Below are 22,110 nucleotides of genomic sequence, written 5' to 3'. Positions count from 1 at the left end.
ATCAGACACTTTGGATTTTGGTCCATATTTTCCCTGTAATTTCTGTGCTCTACCCTGGCTCTCTGCAAGTACAATTACACTAGACCAGTATAACATCTGATTAGCTCATGACATAAAACTCATCTGTGTAGTACAGCTTATTGATTGATAGTGGTAGAGGGATCTTCTGATATCATAAACATGCCTCAGATAGGAGGGTGGTGATGTGATTGTAGTCTTTGCATCTATTTCCTGTCCTATGTGATGATAAAAAGGGATAATTATTACACTCATATTAATAATTTAGGAAGCTAAGCAACAGCACCTGGAAATTAGGTGTCAGCTTTGCAAGATTTCCACAGAATGAATAAGGACGAAAAATAGGTCAGACAAAGTTATACTTTTGTCATTTTAGAGAGGGGAAGAAAGTATTTTTAGCAAGAAGAAAACGCTGTCTGTGCCTAGCTGTGCCACACAGGTAGGTACCCATAACAGATGAGCTTTATTACACATGACTGCTCAGGGCCTGACCGATCGCCGACACTTTCCACAAACACGCTGCTGAGGTGTCCGCTGGTCTGTGTACCGGTGTTGGTAGTCTGCAGTGACATGCAGGGTCATCTTTGTCTTCTCCATTTGCTCGAGGGATATTGTACCTCCTCAGGGCTGTGTTCTGGCATGGATTTGCTTAGTTTCTGATAGTAATTTTCCAAAGCAAGGATCCTAAAACACTTCCTCAAAATTTATTTTTCCTTGCTTTCAGTACTGAAGAAAAAGAAACTACTTGAGGCATATACTCCCATACATACTCGTACTTTGTGAGACACAAAGGGCCTGTTAGCTCTACAGAAAGTTTGTGCTGATATACAATTGAATAGATCGTGACACACACAGCTTTAAAGAGTTGGAGTGCAGCACTTGCTTTGCCATCTATTCTGCTGTAGCTTTTATTACTGGAATATTTCTCTCTTTCAGTTCTTAATTCCCTCCTCTCCCTTTAGGCTGACAGTATGGACCGGAGGTCTTAAAAATTGCTTTCAGTGGAGGGTTATTATTGTTTATATTTAAGAATACTGTTTTAAAACCTGAGGCCAAGTTGAAAAGAAGAGTTGCAATGTCGGGTGCATGTGTTTGGTGTCTCGTGACAGTAATAACATTAAAAAGCAAAACTTCTGTTTATAAAAACATGTCATTAATATTCTAGCCAAAGAAAGACTGCTTTTAAAATTGAACACCTCTGTTCTTAAAATGCTCAATTCAGCATGTGCTGTATGCTCTTCAGCGTATAGCAGTAGAATGTGTGTATAGCGGGCAAATTAATTGGTCTGCCTTATGTGATATTTATTTTCCTGATTTTTCCAGAAGATCTTTGTTACTGTTCCTTTTGAGCTTTGTGGACAGTGGGACTGTTGTGGTCTGAAAAATAAGCCATCAAATTACATATTACCAAACCACTTATTAACAAAATAGAAGCTGCATGCCTTCCTCACTCTGCATTCATATCTACAAGAGCAGCACATCCATCTCTGGCAAAGTAGTTGGGAGCACCTCACAGGACACAGTAGACTCATATTCTGATGATCTGCATCAGTTTTACAGAGATCAGGGGTTGACAAGTCACATTTTTCATTCCAAAACATCCCAGTCATATGAAGTTTGTATGTATACTGAGTGAATAATTAGCCAAACAAAGCCTGGTGTTGGGAGTGGTACCAGTGCAGTAAGCTTTTATTCTTTAAATAAAAAGGGGATGGCACAATGACTGTGACTAGTTAGATCTCAAATACAAATGGAGTGTGGAGACAGACCATGTTAAGCAGGTAGGCCAACTCCTATTGTTCCGTCTTTTCCTTGTAGAGGAGGAGACATCTTTCCTGGGGTAGATGAGCGCATCACAGAGGGTTCTTTTTTTACCTCTGCTCCATTACCTATAACAGTACAATCCACAGCTCCATCAGGAGTTATTTTTCCATACTCCAATAAGCTTCAGCCATTTTATATTTCATTCTTGAGTTTGTCATACTGCTTTGTGTTCTGGAAAGATACAATAGTATTGAGTCATATTGCTAAAAAAAAAAAATCTTTTTCCTGCAGCTTTTGGGTTTTACTATGGGGAAGTATAAGCCATTAGAAGGTCCTGTATTTCACAGCTGATATGTGCTTTTGCAGCTTCTTGACAGTTTTTCTGAACAGTAGGAAGCATTCTTCTGAAATGCCTTTTTTAAGTTTCTAGAAAGGGAGTTGTGGGGTGCAAATTTTAGTTTCTCACCAGTATTCTTTATTGGCCCCATGAATTAGCACTCAGTACTGGATGGCTTTATTGTAGTGGTACTGTGAACATTTTTACTACGTTTTATTACAGGAACTGTACAGTTTATTCATCCAGTAAATATCAATATTGTCTCAATGACACCTCATTTTAGCATTTGATCAACTTCATCCCTTAGATTAATTTTCTGTGCTAACAGGGTTTGCATAAATACACTGGTACCTGTGTTAATTACCTTCTGAATGCATTGCAGACTATTTAGCACTTAATCAAATTCCTTAGGATTATCTTCTTGCATCCTCTTTTGTAGACAGGTTTGTATACCAGTTCAATCATTTTTATCTAGGGAATGCTTTTTAACCCAAGCACATATGGGACTTTTTGTTCTGCTGTTACAAATCCTGTGGAGGTACATCTGCTCTTAGGAGTGTGCCTTGCCACATGCTCACATTTGAAAGAGCGTTAGGCCTTTTTTTTTAATTTTAAAGTAGGCCCCCCAGTAATATTTTTATATCCTTGATGTAATTACTCCGCATTCCATTTCAGTAGCTATACTTCAGTTCATTTCTGTTCATTTATTTACATAGCTAAAAAGCAATTTTTTTGCTCTTCTACTTTGTAAACATTTTAAATACCCTACAAAAATGTTATGTACCATAAATAGAGCATTTTCTGACTGTATGCTCATGCATTTGTTTTGGTCTTAAATTCCTTTCCAATTTGTTGTGAGTGCAATGCATTACTGCAAATTGCTTGCTTTTGGCAGGCATGACACTGAGTCCCTTGTCCTGATCCCTTTCCTTGTGCTACGATCTTTTTTACATCTGCTGCAAGTTAAACTTTTCCCTCTATTTAGCTACCCATACGTTCTGCCTTCATATCTTGGTATGTGTTTTTACCTAGAAACACCGTAGCTCCCTTAGTTCTTGTTAAATACTGCTGTATGAAATTGCTGCAGCCACCGAATGTGCACTATTTGTAGCAGTGCTCAGCTTGCCTGTGTTCCTTGCCTCAGTTGCAGTCACAGTTTGTCCTCAAGTCTGTGTGGCAGCATCTGTGTCAAAAAGAAATGTAGCATTGTATGATGTCTTTCAGGACACATGGTACTTTAAGCACCTCTAGCAACTTTAATTTATGTTAAGAAAGGTGAAAAAGTGAATAGTTATAAGATATTAATATGTAAGGAACATAAATTATGCTTTTAAAATAGTGATACTAAAAAATGCCCAGTAAACAAGAAAATAGTACTGAAGTATTATCCGTCTTACAGCCTCATCACTTCTAGATAACCCATCTCATCAAATTCCTCTCTCATCTCTCCTACGATATTTTTTGGGTTGTTCTCTTTCTCACATAAAGGGCATGCAGCCAGCAGTTTAGGCCTCGAACATGAGGGAGGTGACTTCAGGCATTATCTCAGGTTGGATAAACAAGTGTGCTTTGTTTACGTGTTCAAAAATGTAAAAAATCAGCAAGTAGTTAATGACAAATTGTTCATTTCACTTCACATCAGTGAACAGATAATTCCTCTGTACAAACACAGACATTATTTAGTTTATGCAGCTTTTGTATGAAATTACATTTATCTCCTATAAGCAGTGGGCCCAGATTAGAATGCATAGCAAATACAGAACTAGCCAAACAAAAATCCTTTTTTGCAAATCAAAAATCCATTTTGTTCCTTGAGCCTCTGCACATCTTCTGAGGCTATTTGTAATTGCACTTGCATAGCAGAGTTAAAAAGGGACTAATAGGATCCTGTGGGTTAAGGGCTAATCTTGCTGTGTTATGATTCTGTATTTCCATCTTCAATTTTTTTATCTACTTTTTGTTTAAAACCTTTATAGTTTATTTTTCAGAAAAGACTTATGCAATTAAGAAATCCTTGTGCTTCTAACAGAGATTATCCCCTGTCAGAAGCTGTCAGACCCACCACCTGCCATGATTTTGAGCCAAGCAGTGATGGACAAAACTCCAGGCAAGACTACTTCTGGATCAGGCTTAGGGATGCTTTGTTGTTTTTCTGTCTTTATGGATCCCAGCTATTTGAACCTAAACTTTATGAAGCTTTTATTTGATTTAAATATACAGGAGAAATTAGATAGAGCAACTTTTTGTTACTATTATTCATGAATTGCACTTACTTTTCTCTGTAATAAGAAAGCAATCATTGAAATCTGGGTTAATCCAAACTGGGAAACTCACAGGAGTGACCCACATAGTATAAAATCCACTCTGTTCCCTTCTCGCTAGGTTAAACATGGTGTTGTCCCAGTTGTCTGGATTCTTCAAGAACTGAACAGATCCTCAGAAATCTCTAAGAGTCAGTTACCTCTGAAACCTGAGCTAGATGAAGCGCTCAGAGACTGGAAGAAAAAATGTAGGGAATTCCTTCTAAATCTGAGCTGTTAGCCATGTTAACAGTTGGAGTAAGCAAGGGTACAAGACTTCAGATGTGCGCTTGCTTGGTAAAACAGCAAGGAGTATGGGTCCTTACTGTTGCATGACTTTAGGATATTTGTATTCCTCTTCCCTGATGACATTTTGTGGCAATCCTGGCAAATTTTGTAGCTTCACAAAACAAAAGCTGCAGTCTGTCAAAGGCGTATGCTGCGTTTTTCTGTTAGGTAACACTAAAATAAGAAGCCAGAGGTTGTTGGCTGTTTTTACAGGGAGGTTTGGTAGTCTTAATAGCCGCGTCCTGACCCTGCCGGAGTCACATAGCTGGGCTTGCACTCTGTTAAGCACAGGTCTGGGCATGCATTTAAGCCCAGGCTCGCCTCCAAAGCTTGGTGTTTACACATGAGCCTGTGCTCAGGAATAAAGCTTTGTCTGATCTTTTAAACACTAGCACAGCACTTTAGCACAGGCTGGTGCTGTCATTCCTGTGCCAGTCATAAGTGGAGTCACATTGCTTTCCAGACCGCAGCAGATATCCCAGCCTTGGTTCTTTGTCATCATGTGTAGATGTTTCCCGTTTGCAGCCAGGCTAGCAGCTAGCCACCTGGAAAGGCGAGGGGTGGGAACTGGAGCTTGGCAGGGGTAACCCTGCCCTGAGACCCCCAGCACTGCAGGATAACACCAAGCGGTTCAAAACCATGTGGCTGTAAAAGGATTTCCCAGGTGTCAGAGAGCCCTGGAAAGGGTACAGATGTGTAGAAAGCTGGGAATTACCTTATTTCTCCCCCAACACAGGGAAGGGCAGGCAGAGAAAAGGGCATGGCTGGAGTGCTGCTGCATTCTGCAGATCCCCTGGGCCCGCTGCAGCTAAAACAGCTGTGATTTGCTCCTGGGGTCCAATCTGCTGTCTGCTGCACAGGGAATCAAGTTATGCTGGCGGGGCTCTCCGCCCTCTGCGGGGATGGACTGGGCACTGTGGCAGTCCTGTGGGGTGAGCCTAGGGGCGTCCAAACAGGCACACCAAGCAGCCACTGGACTTTGCTGTGCTTGGGTCTTAGCAGCAAGGCGCTGCGATGCCCAGGTGTTCTGAGGCAGAAAATCCCTCCTCAGTGCCCAGCCAGCTCCTCTGAGCAGGGAGGGGCAGGCTGGAGGGAGGGACAGCATGATGGGCTGCCCATGGAAATGCTGCGTCGAATTTGAGATGTACCAATTTGGGTTGACCCGTTTAACGAACAAGCTCAAAAACTAGCAACTCTTATGGAACCAGAAAATTAATTGGGTCAGCACAATGATTATGAGTGATCTGTGAGACGGTTTTGTTTAGAGTCCAAGTACTCTCTGCATTTATTTTCTGGCAAATGATTATGCATTGTCCTGGATAATCCTTTGTTTTTTATTTGAGTGTTTCAAGTATATCTGCCTCCCTTATTTGTACCACCCCAACCCTAGTTGCAAATAAAGCTGATAAAAATAACATGTTGGTGACAGCTTACAGAGTGAACTGCAAGTGGTGGTGTGTGTGTATGTCCATGTGTGTCTTCCAGAAGTGCCACAGCACATACCATACGAGTGCTGCTTATATGAATGTACTTGCAATGTACTGAGAAGAGGATGCAACGATTAATGTTAGTTTTTGTCTAGAAGTGTTGCAATAAAAAAATCAGGTAAGTAATGGAGTGTTAAATGTGGCATGCTCCAAAGACTAAAGAACATGCACTACTACATTTGCAATATTTTCTAGTCAAGGTTAAGCATAAGAATCACACTTGCAGTAATAATTTCCTGCATCTGTGCAAATGCTTTTAGCATACTCTAGGATAAGTAGGCTTCAGGAAAGTAATGCAAAATGTAGAATTTACAGAGCTGGTAATGTTCCAAGAATATCAAATGCTTATTGAGAAAATAAGTAAGAGTTTCTGTATATATTTGGGTAATCCCAAAAGGACTAATGGGGAATAGAATTCCTTCTAATTTAGATTCTATGGGCTTTGGGGTCCTAAAAAAATCATCTAGCTTTCCATGTCCCATTGCAGTATATACTATGTTAGGTACAACGGAGAAATGTATTTCAGACAATCTTCTGCTCTGATGCACAGGATTTGCCACTTGTTCAGATATTTTATGCCTTGATCACTACTGATACTGCTCCAGATGCACACACTAGCAGAAGCATGAATGATACTCACTGAGAATGATTTCATGTGTTCTTTGGGAGGAGCTTTAATTTTTTAGTGATGAAAAATTACTGATCACATCTGAGGGTCATTTATAGACCTTTGTGGGCATTAACTAGATCAGTTTGCCTCTTCTATCTGGTTGTCTAGTATGTACGTGGAGCCAGTTGTGCTGTAACAGCAAAATCCCTGTTTGTGACTGAGGTGATCAGCAGAGTGGTTTCAGTGACTGCTTGGCTCTTCTGCTCTAAACACTCACCTCCTGTGCATCGGGACTGCTCTACACCATAATCATTTATTGGTTTTAACTATGGTTTTTTTGTTTTGTTTTGTTTTTTCCTCTGTCAGACTCCTCTAACTGGAGATTTGTTTTCCAGTTTTGGTACGCAATAACGTCCTTAGCTACAATGATTGCATTAAGACTTGCATTTTTGAAACGTTCTGTATATTTGTATAGGAATGTGCAAGCAATTGAAAAGGTACATGAGCTGAGACAATTCTGAGTTGTATACATACATAAAAGCCAAAAGCTTAGAGTATATTTCTTGATTTTCATGTCTTGTGAAAGAGGCAGTTGAGAGAAGACCTCTGTAGTATCACATATTATGCTTTTTACTTGTCATATCTTCGGTATTATACTAAAAACCATGGTTCAGAACCCCTGACCTACACACACACACACACAAAAAAAAAACACACAAAAAGCATTAGCTGTTTGTCACAGTTAAAAATCTCATTGAAATGCTTGTATTGTGGGAATCCAAGGCCCTAACACAGCTGTGTTGAAAACAGCACAGTGAGTTTTTGAAAGACCTTCACTTGCAAAATCAGCGTTCTTGTGACCTCTTGAGGTCTGGTTGTTATTTAGTGAGTTGAAGTCAAGGCGTTTTTTATGTGTTCTTAAAGGTTTTTAAATAATATAGGATTGTGATCCTCAGTTTTGTCCCTCCTGTTCCTCTGTATTACAACAGAAGTTTTGGAGGACAGAATGCCCTGGGAGGGGAAGCCATCACCTGCGAGATGACAGACAGTCATCCCATCAGCCTAAATCCCATATGACTTGCTGTCACTGTTGAGGCTAGAAGCTCAGATTTTCTACCCAGGCACTTCAGTCTAAATGTTATTCACCTCACTTAATCACCAAATCACACAACCAAGCTGCTGTTGTGTGGGTCAAGTAAAAAAAAAAGTTTTATTTATATGTTTTGTCTTGTTTGTTTTTTTTTCAATTTGAAGATCATAGCTTTATTTTCCTAACTGTCTGTTAGAAATAAGTTTCAAAATGCTTGCTGACATTTCAAGGAGCCTGATGTCCATGCTACGCCGATGCTGAGTTTCTATTTAATGTGAAATCCTGTGTAAACTCATTGTGACTTTGGTGGTTTAGTAAATCTGATACCTAGATAAAGCCTTATATTGTTTTTCCTACTGATGCCATTACCTGAGCTCATTGGGCCAGCTGACACAGAAAGGCAGCTCAGTGTCTCCCAGGCGAGGACCCTGATGTAACAGAGCAGCAAGTGAAGACGGTTCAAGGCAGTGAGCACTAAGCAATGCGACGTGGCAGTGTATGTAACGCCAGGATATCCCGATGCAGTGCGAGTTGCTAGGCAGTGAGCTGACAGCCTGCTATCGCAAGCTCCTGACAAATGGCATGTTTCTTGACATGCTTTCTTGGGATGCAAAAAAAGCATCCATGTAAATAGACAGGGGCAGAGGGTTTTTTCCAGAAAGTTACTGCCTGATACAATTTCACTGTTTTTTCTTTTTCCCATCCCTTCATCTTTCAGTAAATTCCAGGGTTGATTCGTCTTTGACCAAACAGACAAAGGGAGCAAAAATAATAATTAAAAATCCTGTGGAAAATGCTTTGAGATTGTAAATGGAGAAGAAAGGTGATTACAAGCTCTCTCCCATTTTTAATACTCCCCTCAAAATCTCGCTTTGCAAATTCAGGATACTTGGAAGCTCTGCAGATGTTGCAAGGAAGAGGGAGGAAAGCAGTAATGCTGCTTAGCATGATTCTTTTGCACCTTTTAATTGCCAGATGTAACCTAGATAGCAGGCGGCTGCTCAGTGAAGGATTTCTTCTACATCTATAGTTTCTCCCCACTTTGCATGAATGTGTAGGAGGGGGGATTAGTGCATAGCCATATGGGAGGGAGCTAACAGCAGTACAGTTTCTTACTGAGCCATGCTGCAGGAGTGGTAAAGACAGCGGAGGGAGCAGGAAATGGTGGAGGAGGGGAGAGGACTCCACTGACTCTTAATGGAAGTGATGCAGAATTCCCCCAAGACCTGAGGGGCTGAGGATTTGAAGGCTCTGACCCTTCTACATGCCTTGCAGACCCAAACTGGAGAGGCACTTTTCAGTAATTTATCAGTGCAAGCTCCAGAATGTTTTTTCCTACTTTGTGGGATTTTCCACTGGACAAGAAGAAGAAGGATGTGCATTACTTAATGGGAAACTGAGAGGACAGTAGTCTGACATCTCTTCTGTAAATCAGCAAGCCGGATCACAGCTTTCTGTTCATAATATATGAAAGTTGGGGATCAGCAACTCCTAAAGATATAACGTCCCTCCTTCCTGGGTACCAAGAGCCTGGAAGCTCCTGAAAGGTAGGGGAGGGGCAAGTGGCAGGGGAGGGAGTGGGTTGTGTGGGAGCAAGCCAGGACTTTATAATGTCCCTGGTTCCTATTTCCAATCTCAAATCCTCTGCTACAGTATTTCTTAGGCAGCTGCAGGCTTAATGACCTAGCATTCAAACAGTGACCTGTTTGCTTGGTAGTTTAAGAAAGCTGTCATTACATCAGCGTTCACGCTTATGCCCAGAACTTATACAGGATGTAAAAACCCCGACACCCAAATCATCCCCTGCTTTTCAGCTATAGAAGGAAATCTCAGTGACACAGTTCTTCAGATCGCCTCAGATCAGTGAGATGTCCCACTGAAATCTGGCATATCCTCTGGGATCTGTGGGAGTCAAGGACAGTTTTCCCCAGCAGGCTGCTTTTCCTGTCAGCTCCCTAGCCACATGGTCTTTCTCTGAGACACTACATGGGAACTATGCAGAAGAGATAATACGGTCCTCTGCCAATTAATTTTCCTGGCACGTTTCCATGGGCCTGAAGAGCAGAAAACATGTGCAGATGTAGGAGGCAAGATCTGGCCCTGTGTATTTTCCTGAAAAGCAAGCTCTACTCTGCACAGCTGTTGGTGGCTCTCTCCCTTTATATTTTTACTAACAAAACAGAAGTAGAAAATCATGTTTTTTTTAAGGATGTTTCTTATGCTATTATGCACGTCCTGTTATTGTTTTGCAAGTGCTGCCTGCTTTATCACACTCTGGCATTTTTATTCCTCTTATTCTTACAGGTCAGTAAACCAGCTAGTAAGTCTAATTGCCCTCATTCTGTTCTGCTGCTTTTGACAGATAAGAGCTGCAAACTGGGTAATATCCTGTCAGCGTACTTCAAACCTCCTGCCTTATAATCATCCATCCAACCTGCTGCCTTTTCTTATGGCTCATTGTGCAGCAATTGGTTTAAATACCTGGCTCTAGTTACTTAATAGAATAGAAGGAAACCATCAGAGGAAATGGATTAAATTGAAATGGAAAGGTCTTTAAAGATGTTTCCCACCTGTGTGAATCCAAACCACTAGCACTTAACTCAAATAGGATTCAACAATACAAAGGAGAAACAGAAGAACTTTTCTTAAGATCCTTTCTTAAGGTCCTTTTTCCAAACACACATTGACATAAACCTCACATATGCGTATTTGTTCCCTCTGTCACAAAACAAAATCAGTACAGTCTGACTTTTTAATAATATACTATAAATAACTGGTAGTAAAAAAACAAAGAACAGAACCAAGGACTGTTATTCTTGAGGACCTTCTCCGTCTCCAGCAGTAGCCTATATTTAATGCTTCAGCAGAAGGCAGTGTACCTGAACGTTATGCAAAATATATAAAGGAGAGAAATTTCTCCTGTCAGTGATCAGTTTATGCGGCAAAGCATCCCTGACACTAATGCTTGCAGTTGTTCTCTCTGTCAGCATGTTGTTATTATACATGCACGTCTAATCCTTAAAAATAAAAATCTTTTAAGCTATTTGTTTCGTTTGCTCAACTATTTGTCCTAGAGCACAGAGTTCCAGAGCCAAAGAAGTGGAACATTGCATTAACATGCACTTGGGGAGAGTTAATGCAAAATTCTATTGTCTTTTCATTTGGCAAGGTGTTTTCTCTTTCTCACACTTTGTGACAGGTAATGAGATGTGTTTCATTTGCTTCCCAGCTTCAGCTATGTGCGCCTGCTGTGTAGGGATGTAGTGAGGTTTCCTTTAGGATTCATACTGCCTGACCTCTCTTCCCAAGAGGTAAGATGAAAGTCTTCACACCCAGCTGCTGGTCTCAGCCTCAGTCAAGCTGGGAAGCTGCCATGGAAGCAGAGGAGCTTTGCTGCCATGCTGGCCTGCAGAAAGCAGAGCACAGCTGGACTGGGGAGAACAAGGCCTTGACTGGGGGAATTATGGTGGTATGGGCAGGCTGGGGAGTAAGTTTTCCTGAAGGCACACGTGCTGTCTCTTTCCACAGCTGGCCCACGATGCTGCTATAGGAGATCTGTAATACTGTATGCTGCTGAAAGCATTGTGCACTTTCTCATCTTTGGAGTGGAAACTGTCATGTGATGTATGTTTGCTGTACCCTTGAGTGCATTGCCCTGCTGGTTTCACTGGGTGATGAAGATGACTATGCAGATGAGACATTTGTGTCTCATTCTCATTTGTAGATCAAAGCACTTGTATACACAAGTTTTAGTTTCTCTTGTTTTACAGTCTTCTTTTAGGGCATTGCTCTTGTGGTTCTTCTAGGTTCTTCCTAGTCCTCTTGCATCCACATATAACATATATCTTCTAACATGCACAATAGTATTTAAGGTAAGAATCTACTGCTGAAAGTACTGTTGTATTTTCAATGTTTTCTGTATCCAGTGTTTAGTTATACAGCACTAGTATTGTGTACCACTCTTATTGGACTGTGCCCATAATTGAGGTCCATTACATGCTTGATTTTAAGTCCATCTTCTAAAATCCCCCCCCCCCAATTCTGCATTTCATCATGCTGCTCATATCTCCATAAAAGCCACCTGGGATGCTCTTGATTTAGAAAGGATTTCCCAAATTCAGTTTGCTTGGATAGTGTGTAGAAGTCATGATTGCCCAGATATGAGAAATTTAGTAGTTTCCATCCCCGCAATGGCATCTCCTGTTCCTTCCTTCTTATTCCCCTATCATACAAGCACACTCACCAAAGTAGTATGTGTGTCTTGGCTGTTCTCTGCAACCTCTCTTTTTCCTTGACATGATGTCTTGACCTGCACAGACAGCCCCAAACATCATCCCTTTACCCTGCTATTTCTAGCACCATTGGCTATTTGGTACCTGAATGCTCTCCAGGGTTCATGAATTATTAATCGTACGTGTAGTTATTTGGGAATCCCTAGTACAACATGCATTAATTTCTGGCAACCTTCTCCCTGAAAGGGAAATTTGGACCTTACCTTGTAAATTATCAGGCTCAAAGAATGGGGACTGTTACTTATGACAAGCAACAGTGTAATGAATAGTGTCTCTTATATGCCAACTATTAAAAAAATAAATGCAGTATGGGCAAAGCAAGCACATCAAACTTCATCTGCATTACCTTACTGCAGAATATTACATCATATTAAAAGTGTTAGTCCTAAGATGAGGTTACTAAGCTCAGTATCTCTATATGAGAATATCGGTTCTGGAAGCAAAATTTACAATGCTCCTTAGACACAAAGGAGGTTTCTACCTCAGGTGGTGAATTCCATCTGTGTGGGAGACAGAGGAGGCCAAGGTGAGACCTCAGAAAGAGTTCCTGTAAGAATTAAAGACTATTGTGGAACTTGCTAATTTCTCACTCAATTTTACCTTCTCTAGTGAAAACTAAAAGCATCTGTAGCTATATCTAAAAGACAAAGTGTAACAAAACAAGCTCTCCTTTACAGCTCTCCTCCAGGGAAAGAACAAGACAATAAATCTGTCAAATTTTAGTTGTTTGTAACGTGCTGAAGAGTGTTCAGATAGTGTGTTGGCAAAAGCAATGTAATAATAAACTGTAGTACGGAATAAAATACTCAAATTCTACATTACTTTAGACTAATTGTTGGCAAAGTATTTTCTCATGCAACTCTCAGAGGATGACTTAAAATGGATATTCAATTTTTTTGAACTTTAATATTCCTCTGAGTCCCAGGCACATGTCTTTTTCTGATATTAGGTGGCATAGAGCAGTAGCTGGAAAGAAGTTTAGGTGAACGCTGGCTAAAATACACCCATTGTATTTTGGAATTTGCTTGTTGAGTATACTTCAAAGCCTTTCCAGTGGATACAGGAAGGATCTCTTCAAAATTTCAAAAGTTCAGCAGCTGTCTCCAGCTGAGACAACTTTATAAACACTAGACCTTCCAGTCACAGTGCTCCATGTCAGATGATTTTTCTTACGAGACAGGCCTTGCCTCCATGGACACTGACTTATTTACTGTAAGAATATATTTATTGCTTTTTCCTCTCTCATTTAACAGAAGCTATTGTGATAAATTGCTAATGTGATTCTCAGCAGTGGTATTATAGGGCAGTGCAAGTGGCATGATTCTCTTTTCTGTATAAAGTGAAATTTTGAAAAATCTCAATATTTCCTGTAGCATTTATATTGATATGAAAATTGTTTCACAGCTTAAGACAGAATTTGAATCTAGAAACTCGGGTTGATTTCATATATGGGTCTCTCAGACATTTCTAGTAGAGAATATTGAAACCTTCAGATGTTTTTCTACATGTTGTTTTGTCTTTTTCTTTTAATATAAATTATCTTGAATAGTGTTTTCAAAGTCCTAACATTCAGCATTTCCTAGTTGTCCTGTGTCTGTAACTGAACTGAACTGATAATGTTTGAGACACACAGGAAAAAATAGAGTATCTAGAAAACAATTGAGAGTCTGAAACATTATCTCTACCTCTTTTGTTCAGCTCCAAATGAGGATCTAAAACTGTATTATAACCTGGCTTCCTAATTTTCATATAAGAGCATATCATCAGCATACTTAGGCCATCTAACTCTAGCTCCTGACAAGCCAGTTTACATGCAGTGCTGTTATCAAAGAGATACTATAACCTTACCCAATGTTATCAAAGAGCTTAGCAGCATATAAGCCCTCCAACACAAGACATATAGGCTACAAAAGGTGATGTCTTTCTCCTCTACTTACCCCCAAAATATTCCCAAGAATGTTTATATAAATTCTTTTGAAAATACTGGCTATAAAACTATCTATTCTATTTTTGTATAATAACTTAAGCAATGGTATTTACTAAATTTAAAGCTGAACAGGTGGACCATCCACATCCTTCACAGAAAAGCTCTTCGCTAATGGATGGCAAAGTCTTCAATGAATTTACACCTATTTTTCGAGTAGACATTATACTCAAATATTTCCAGGCAAGGATTATTAGCTTTGGATGAAAAAGGATATTTTAGATTTTCTTTGCTGTGCATTATTTCTGAAAAGACATCACATTGTTTAACAAGCAGTGCAAAAAATCCTGTTTTCCCATCTTTACAAGCAGTAGCAATTATAATTGCAGAGCATATCAGAAGCATAGTAAACCAGCCAAGAGAGCAAAGGCTAAGAAACATAAGTACTGAGTCCAGTTACCTCCTGTGAAGCTCAGGGAAATGAGGAGGAGGTGAAATCCATAATTTCTTCCATAGAGGAAGAAGAAACAACCTAAAAAAAAAAAAAAAAGATTTTGAGGATATTCATAAAGAAAGGACAAGTTCAATGTTTATATTTATGACAGTATCATCATTGCACTGCACAATAAGCAGTAAGAGTTGGATAGTGACTGATCCTTCACTGTCTGCTGTGAACGATGGATGCGGAATAAAGAGCTTCCCTAATTTACATGACCCATGTGAGGACCAGGCAGGCTGTAGTTTTGCCCAGAAGGCAGGAGGACAAGATCTACTGAATTGTTGTTCTTGCTTCTCCTTGTACAGGAAAGAGAGAGCTACGTCCCTTTCCTTCCCCCTCCACCACATCCAGGATGTGCAGAGGTAAGTAGGCAGCACTTCTCAAAGGAGTATCGTTTGCTAAGCTTCTCATGGTGCAACTAAAGAATTTGAGGAAGTTTCCTTCTTTTTGAAGTGGAACTGCTTTAATAACTGCTTTATTTGCCCACGTTGTAACCTCTTAATCATATTTTGACTGATTAACTAAATGACATTAACTTAATCTGCAGCTACTTTATTACTCTCTCTATTGAAACTACATTGAATCTGTGGGTGTGATGTCTCCTACTGTATGGTCAAATGTAAACGTTACCTGGAAATTTAAGTTAAGCATCTCACTAATAACATTTTGTATACAGAATCAATGGAGATCCAAGAGGGGCGTGGTTTTGCTTTTTTTTTTATAGTCAACGTTTTGGTAAGAAATTTAAAAAGACTTTTTTTCTTCTCCAAATAGCTGTTTAATCACTGCTTGAGGCTGAAAAAAAGTGTGTTGGAGCAGATGGCAAGAACATAGGATTTAAGCAGGGGACAGATGTATCCATATTAGGGAGCCTGGAAGATAAATCTCTTGAAGTCTTGTGGCAGACATGATCATTACTTTGTTTACATAGATGAAATATGACTAGTTCCAATTAACAGTTGCTGTTGTCCATATTTGGGATCTTTCCCCTTCAGATGGTCATTAAAACCTGTTCTAAATCATCATGTTTGTGCTACTTCCATTCTGTGTATAAATCACGTAGGCATCCCAGCATCTCCATTCTTTACGGGAAACGTCTAGATAGATATTTATACAACATAAAAACAATTGTGGGGGGATTTGCTTTCTCTTAAGGAGTTTGCAAGTACTGTCTCTAGTGACATACTGTCTCCTGTGATGTACAGGGATGTTGGGAAAACACAAAAAGAAGGACATCAGTATTCAGCTTCTGTGCTGCCACTCCGTTCTTTGCCTCTTGCTCCCTCCCTAATACTTCCAGGGACTATTATCCCTGTCACAAATGGCTCCTCTTAGGACTCTAACATAAAGCAAGTTCCTAACTATTTTACATCTGGGTGTAAGAAGGCAACAGAGGAAAAAATATGTACTCTTCCTGTGGAAAAATCTGTAAGTTGCATGGGAGACAGTGAGGAAATAACATGTTATCTGTGTGCGGCTTTGTCACTGCTGAGACGTGGAAGAACCTTTGCTGACCCTGGGAAAAAAAATGCTTTGCAGCTGCAAAGAGGAAGTCCTTTTAAAGTCTGCGTGTGTGTACATATATACACTTTATATATATGTATACATACGCACTTGGGTGAATTTAGAGGCAGCTGTTTGAATATACTCCTTAAAAAGCTGCAATCTTAAAAATGATAAAAATAACCAGAACCAGTTCAGAGTGATGTAATTGTGAGTCCAACTCATCCCTTCATTATTGCTCGAGCTGAGAAACAAGTAGATATGTATTCCTAGGAAGTGTTCTTACATTAATCACGATACTTTTAGGAGCAAATATTAGCACATCAGTTGAACGTATCGAATTAGAGCAGTTGGGAAGCATACATACACTCTTCAGTGAAAAATTCGTTGTAATGTTTTCTTCCTCCAACTGAAAACTCTAAACATCGCGTGCTTAGTGTCTATTTGAATCAGATTACTCTGGTACTGACATTTTTATCCATTAGAATATTTTTTTTTATGATTAGTTTCAAGTTTAACTGAACCAACTGGAAATTGCATTTTCGTATGATTGAAGCAGGAAGCTCATCCTCCTTACTGAAGGGTAGACGACAAGATGTGTGTATTATGTATTAAGCATAAACATCCTCCAAAAAGAAAGAGGAGGATGGTGATGGTCACAGTAATGTTACATTTATCCGGTTCTGACTCCTATTTTACCTACAACAAATGCAAGGATGCCAGAGAGAATGCCAGATCAAAAAAGCAGGAATACGTATGAGTTAAGTGTTGTAGACTACATAGTTTACTAGAACCCAGATACTAACTTGTACAATGTAAAGCACGGCATTTATAAAGTCAGTCTTGCATACGTAAGCACTCCCAACTCAGGAAGTAACAAAATTCAGGTGGCAGATACCTCAACAGCGCTTACGCATAGTGATGCAGACTTGAGCTATGACTGCACAGTTCCAAAAGAAAAACAAAACTATTTTATTCTTGTAAATTTTAGAGTAAATTTAGCAATATTTTCATTCTTTAGCATCTCTTGCCCTAAAGTACTATGTGAATTACGTGCAGATAGACTCATGGAATGACTTAGCCACAGAAAAATAATAAAAAATAGGATTTACGGGCTATATAAATAGTCTAATATATTGGAATACATAGAAATATTATATAAAATATATTGAAACACATAGAAAACATATTCTATTATTTTATTAATTCCTAATGGGAACTATATGCTTTAGCAATTACTTTGTTGGGACATCTCATATCAAACTGAGTTTAACTAATGACTTTTTATGATAGTAGCCATACCTTAGAAGAACTTTACTTAGCACCAAGTAATTAATGAAGTGTTAACTAGGTGCCAAAATGTAAGCTATGCTCTTTTCAATCTTTAGTTACCAAAACAAGATTAAGAAGCATCTTTTCTGCAGCCAAGCTTCCTGAGTAACTAAATTCATTTGATTTTATATTAATGTATAGTTATAATCCCAGAGCTTTGCTTGCAGCAGGACATAGGCTAAAATCAAATACTATTTGATTTGCTATCAGTTATAATCAAATGCTTTTTCTCTCTTTTCCTTTTTTTTTGAATAATTTATATTGCAATCTATACGAGTAAACCTGAATACATTTAAGTAACTTACATTACAGTTTTTTAATCTAAAATGCTTATGCTATCTTCTGTTAATGAACGTATAATAAACAGTCACTGTAATCTGCTGACATTTTTACAGACTGAGATTTTACTATAGCAAGTGCTTTAAATTGCGGTGTCAATGTTTCATTACAGGTGCTCCTGCAAACACATTAAAGTTTGTATATGGAAGCATACACGTTTTATGTTGCCTAATGGAAAAATGTTTTTCACCTGTGAAATCAAAAATATACTGACAAATTTCCAACATCTCAGTTGGTAGATAATGTTAAGATGCAAACTGTTACTTCCAAAAGGAAATGTTTATATCCCACGTAGCGTGAGGGGTTTCTATTCACAGTGAAGTTAGTTACACTCATGCAGAGAAGCGTAACTTCTCTGTTGAGCAGCAGATTATATAAATAGTAATTGCTGATAAAAATTGGGATAAAAAGGCCGTAAAAATAACTTCCATGATCTATAGTTAATAATTATTCAAAAGAGTACCTATAAGCAGGAAGGATGAATAAGTAAATATCATTTCTAATTTTGTTCTCTGAGATGAAAGTGATGTCCTGCAGACTGCAAAACTTTCAGCCTCATGCATTTGGAATGAACCCTGTTTGGTGGGGTTTGGCCATCTGCACACATTCCCTAACAGTTTGCCAGTCACAAGTGGCAGCGGTTTCCTGTTACTTTTGACAGCAGCTTTCTTCATTCTAATCAACTATTTTGCCACATACTTTCATCTAGTCATTTCCTCTCTTTCTGATGCTTCCTGTGATTTGAATATTTAACAGCACAGCTGCAATAGTCAACTAATAATGAATTTTAAATGGAATATTAAATATAATGGGGAAATATACTAAATATAATGGGGAAAATCTGCACCTATAAAATAATAAAGAACATCAGCTATACATATAGAATGGGCAACTGAATTTTGGAAGGTGGTATCTTGGAAAAGACTGAGGAATCATAGAGGACTCTGCAACTAACTAAACATGGGTCTTTAATGTAAAAATGGCATTTCAGCACTTAGGTGGAACTGGGCATTCTGGTTCCACTGTCAAATTTATCTTTAATAAAAAATCTATTATTCCTCTCGTCACTTCTCCTTATCACTCATTCCTTAAAATACTTTTTGATATGAAATGATAGCATGACATCCAATGTTTTGCCTGTTTTTCTCCTTTTCATATCTGGGCACATTGTTTGCATGACTCTGTTCGTATACTCAGGAGAGATTGCTACCGAACTATTGTTTAAGATGTCTGCATATTTCTTTAGCTATTATTACCTTTATTTTAGTTGTATGTGTTCTGTTGTATTGATGATTATTTATCAGTAGTGCATTTGTCACTGTATTGACCTCCTACACAGTTGGGTCACCCTGAATATCTTTTCAATCCACCCTCACACTTGTGAGTAATCTCGCATCCTCTACAAGTGTTGTCTCCTTCTGCACAGCCCTTTTCCTAGATTATTTGTAAGGGTGTTTAAAACATACAGCCCATCACAAAATTTTAAAAACACCTTATGGTTTGGGCTTTTCACCATAATTATGAATGACCATTTGTTCTCCTGTTTCAATCCTGTTTCATCTGTCTCAGTTTGTGGTCCATGACATTGCTCTTTTTTTTTTTTTCCTCACAACCCACTATATAGATTTTTTTTTTGGAAGCATTTAATGAAAGAGTTGTGAAGTGTCTTTCACAATTTGTGTCTCCAGGCCCCCTATATCCGCCTATAACTACTCCTAAGAAGCTTGTTTCATGAGACAAAATAGTCTGTCTCCAGCTTTAGAGAAGGAGAATAGCTTAGGGAAAATTTACCTTTGAAGGAGATTAGTTTAGGAAAAATTTACCTTTGAAGGAGAATAGCTTAGGGAAAAATTACCTTTGCTTCCCCTTTCTGAGGTGTTTTTATTATTATTTCAGTATCCTCCTGGAATCTTATTTTATTTCTGTGTTAGACGTTGTGGTTCCAAATCTGGTAAAACATCCATTCCATTCACCGAAATACCAGTCGGTGGTAGACCAAATTTTGTGGATGGATGGCATTTGGCATCTTATTTTCCTTTCATGTATCCTGGTTCAAAACGAGTTTGACGCTATGCTGCCGTCGCTCCTCCATCCCTCAGGGACGCGAAGGCGGCAGTCAGGGCCTGGATTCCATGACAGGATGAAAACGGGGCAACGGCCGGCCGAACGCATTGTTCGGGCATTGTTTGGGAAGCACTGTGTGTGTGAACACTGGCTGTTAATTGCTGTAATAAGTTTCCAGCCGCCTGCGGGGCCGGGCGGGGGGGGTGGCAGCAGTCGGCTCCCCTCACAGCGAGACCCCCCCCCCCGTTGCTATGGCAACCCGCGCGCGGCGCCCGGCCGTTGGGAGGTGGTTGAGGCGGGGGCTCGCGCCCGGCCCGGCCCAGCCGTTGAGGGCGGCGCGTGCGCCGCCACCGCCCCGGTAGGCCGAGGAGGCGGGGCGGGAGGGCTCGGCGCGCATGCGCGGTTCGAAGCGGCGGGGCGCCCCCCCCCCCCGCCTCCCTCCTCCCTCCCTCCGCCTCCTCCCGCCCCGGTGTGAGGGCGAGGGCGGGCGGCGGGGCCCCCGCGCGGAGCCGGCGCAGGCGGCAGCAGAGTGGAGCCCGCAGCCGGACCCGTTCCCCTCGTCCCGTCCCGTCCCGTCCCCGCTCGCAGGTGAGGCACGGCACGGCGGGGAGGAGGAGGAGGAGGAGGAGGAGGGGGCCGGGCAGCCGGCGCCCGCCTCCGCGGGGAGCCGCGGCGGGGCTCATTGTCCGGCTCCAGGGAGGAGGAGGAGAAAAAGGCGGCTTTCCCCCGGCGGGCGGCGCGGCGGGCCCGGCAGCTCCGCCGGCCGGGGATTGGAGGCGCTCCGTCCCCTCCCAGATCCGGGGAGGGTCCCGGCCCCCTCTCCGCTGCGCCCCGGCTCCGCGCGGTGCTGGGAGCCCCGAGCCCTGCCCGCCGCCTGCCTCCCCTCGGGGAACGGGCGCGGACACACACACACGGACAGACAGACAGACACACGGACAGACAGACAGACACGCGGCCAGGCGCCCTCCCCCGCGGGCCGGGGGCGGCGGGGCCCCCTCCCCTGTCAGCGGCTGTGGGGCGGCGGCCTCGCCGCAAGATGGAGGGCTGTGGGGCGGGGGGGGCGAGCCCGGCCGGCTCTCCCCTCTCTTTCTTTATTACCGTTACCTTCTTTCTCTCTCTCGATACCCGCAGGTCGTGGCCTGGGTCTTGGGGGGAGTTGCGGTGACGTGAGGGGTCCGGGGTGCTCGCACAGAGCCAGGCCGGCCCGAGCACGGTGCCCCCCAGCAGGCAGGCGGCACCTTCACGCAGCAGAGACAGGGAGATGCTGTTTATCTGACAGCAGAAACGTTTGGCGCCGGCCTTTCCTGGCAGCAGATGCTGGAAAAGCGATGATATGTTTTAAACCGAGATGAGTGATGATGATAGGTAATAGTTTCAAGCACCTGTGTGTTTAACGGTAGTTACCGCCTGGTGAAATTCTGCGCATGGGTTTGTTTATTTGAGACATCGCCGTGCTGACAAAAGGTGCCTTTGTAAAGGTCTTTTTTTTTTTTTTTTCATTTTCACCACCACTTCTATTGCTGTGCTAAACCAAGGGCCTTTGCTATTGCATATGGAAGAGATGGGGACTTTTCCAAATGGGATAGGTGCATAAACAGTCACTTGATGTCTTGTGGATCTATGTCTTCTGAATTTCTTTCAAGACTGGGAATTGCCATGGTACGCACCACATTTTTTTTTCTTATAATTTTCTGCCTCTGCATCAGGCTTGATTTTAGTAATATTCTCTTGATGTTTTGTTTCTAAACAAAACAGACACCAGTACTATATTTCTATTCACATGAGAAGTGGTTTGCAACCTTTTTAATATATAGACCTATTGTGATTTTTAGTGGTTGGTCACGTTTCACCTGGCAGGCTTGCAACTCGACAGGATTTAAAAAAAAAATCTTTTTTAGGTCTCAGCAGTCCTATAGAAATAAAACATGGACCATAGATTGAAAACTACTGATGCACTTATATTATCTTCATGCAAATGGTCTAATTCTTGGTCATCTTAAGAAAACATCAGATACAGAACAGCAAGCAGTAGAATAAGCTTTCTCTGCATGTCTGTTTTTTCCTCTATCACTGCAAGATTTAGACCATGATACGATAGTCTTAGGACTTCCATGGGCGCCTCTGCATGTGCTGGTTTGGGTCCTGCTTCCATAAACTGATACACTCCACACAGGTGCCAAAACTGTTGGAATGAATAGATACTAGCAAGTGCATGGTGGAGGAAAATACAGAAGTTGATTATTGCTTGTGGTCTTAGCAGTGC

General features: G+C 41.0%; 1 protein-coding gene and 1 long non-coding RNA gene across 8 annotated transcripts in view; one reads left to right on the top strand and one right to left on the bottom strand.

Moving 5' to 3' along the window:
• Positions 1-22,110, top strand: part of RALGPS2 (Ral GEF with PH domain and SH3 binding motif 2) — a 144,460-nt gene that overhangs the window by 2,125 nt on the left and 120,225 nt on the right. For 4 of the 6 annotated variants that reach the window (XM_048073386.2, XM_048073381.2, XM_048073383.2 and 1 more), the window contains exon 1: positions 20,280-20,435. The gene's annotated coding sequence lies outside the window, so the exon portion shown is untranslated. Of the gene's footprint in view, positions 1-9,286; positions 9,442-14,914; positions 14,972-20,279; positions 20,436-22,110 lie in introns of those variants that run through there. The other 2 variants (XM_067001492.1, XM_048073382.2) reach the window with 2 other exon arrangements.
• LOC106042517 (uncharacterized) lies at positions 1,879-20,174 on the bottom strand. Of its 2 annotated transcripts, none has more exons than XR_001211163.3 (4): positions 19,607-20,174; positions 14,571-14,642; positions 3,148-3,302; positions 1,879-2,013 (listed from the first exon to the last, which is right to left on the bottom strand). It is a non-coding gene; the product is annotated as an uncharacterized lncRNA (long non-coding RNA). The 2 variants fall into 2 exon arrangements; XR_001211164.3 differs by having other exon boundaries at positions 19,639-20,174.

The sequence above is a fragment of the Anser cygnoides genome, chromosome 8, assembly GCF_040182565.1.
Source record: "Anser cygnoides isolate HZ-2024a breed goose chromosome 8, Taihu_goose_T2T_genome, whole genome shotgun sequence".
Taxonomy (NCBI): domain Eukaryota; kingdom Metazoa; phylum Chordata; class Aves; order Anseriformes; family Anatidae; genus Anser; species Anser cygnoides.
Note: the sequence above shows the minus strand (reverse complement) of the source record. Positions and strands in the feature narration are given on the sequence as shown.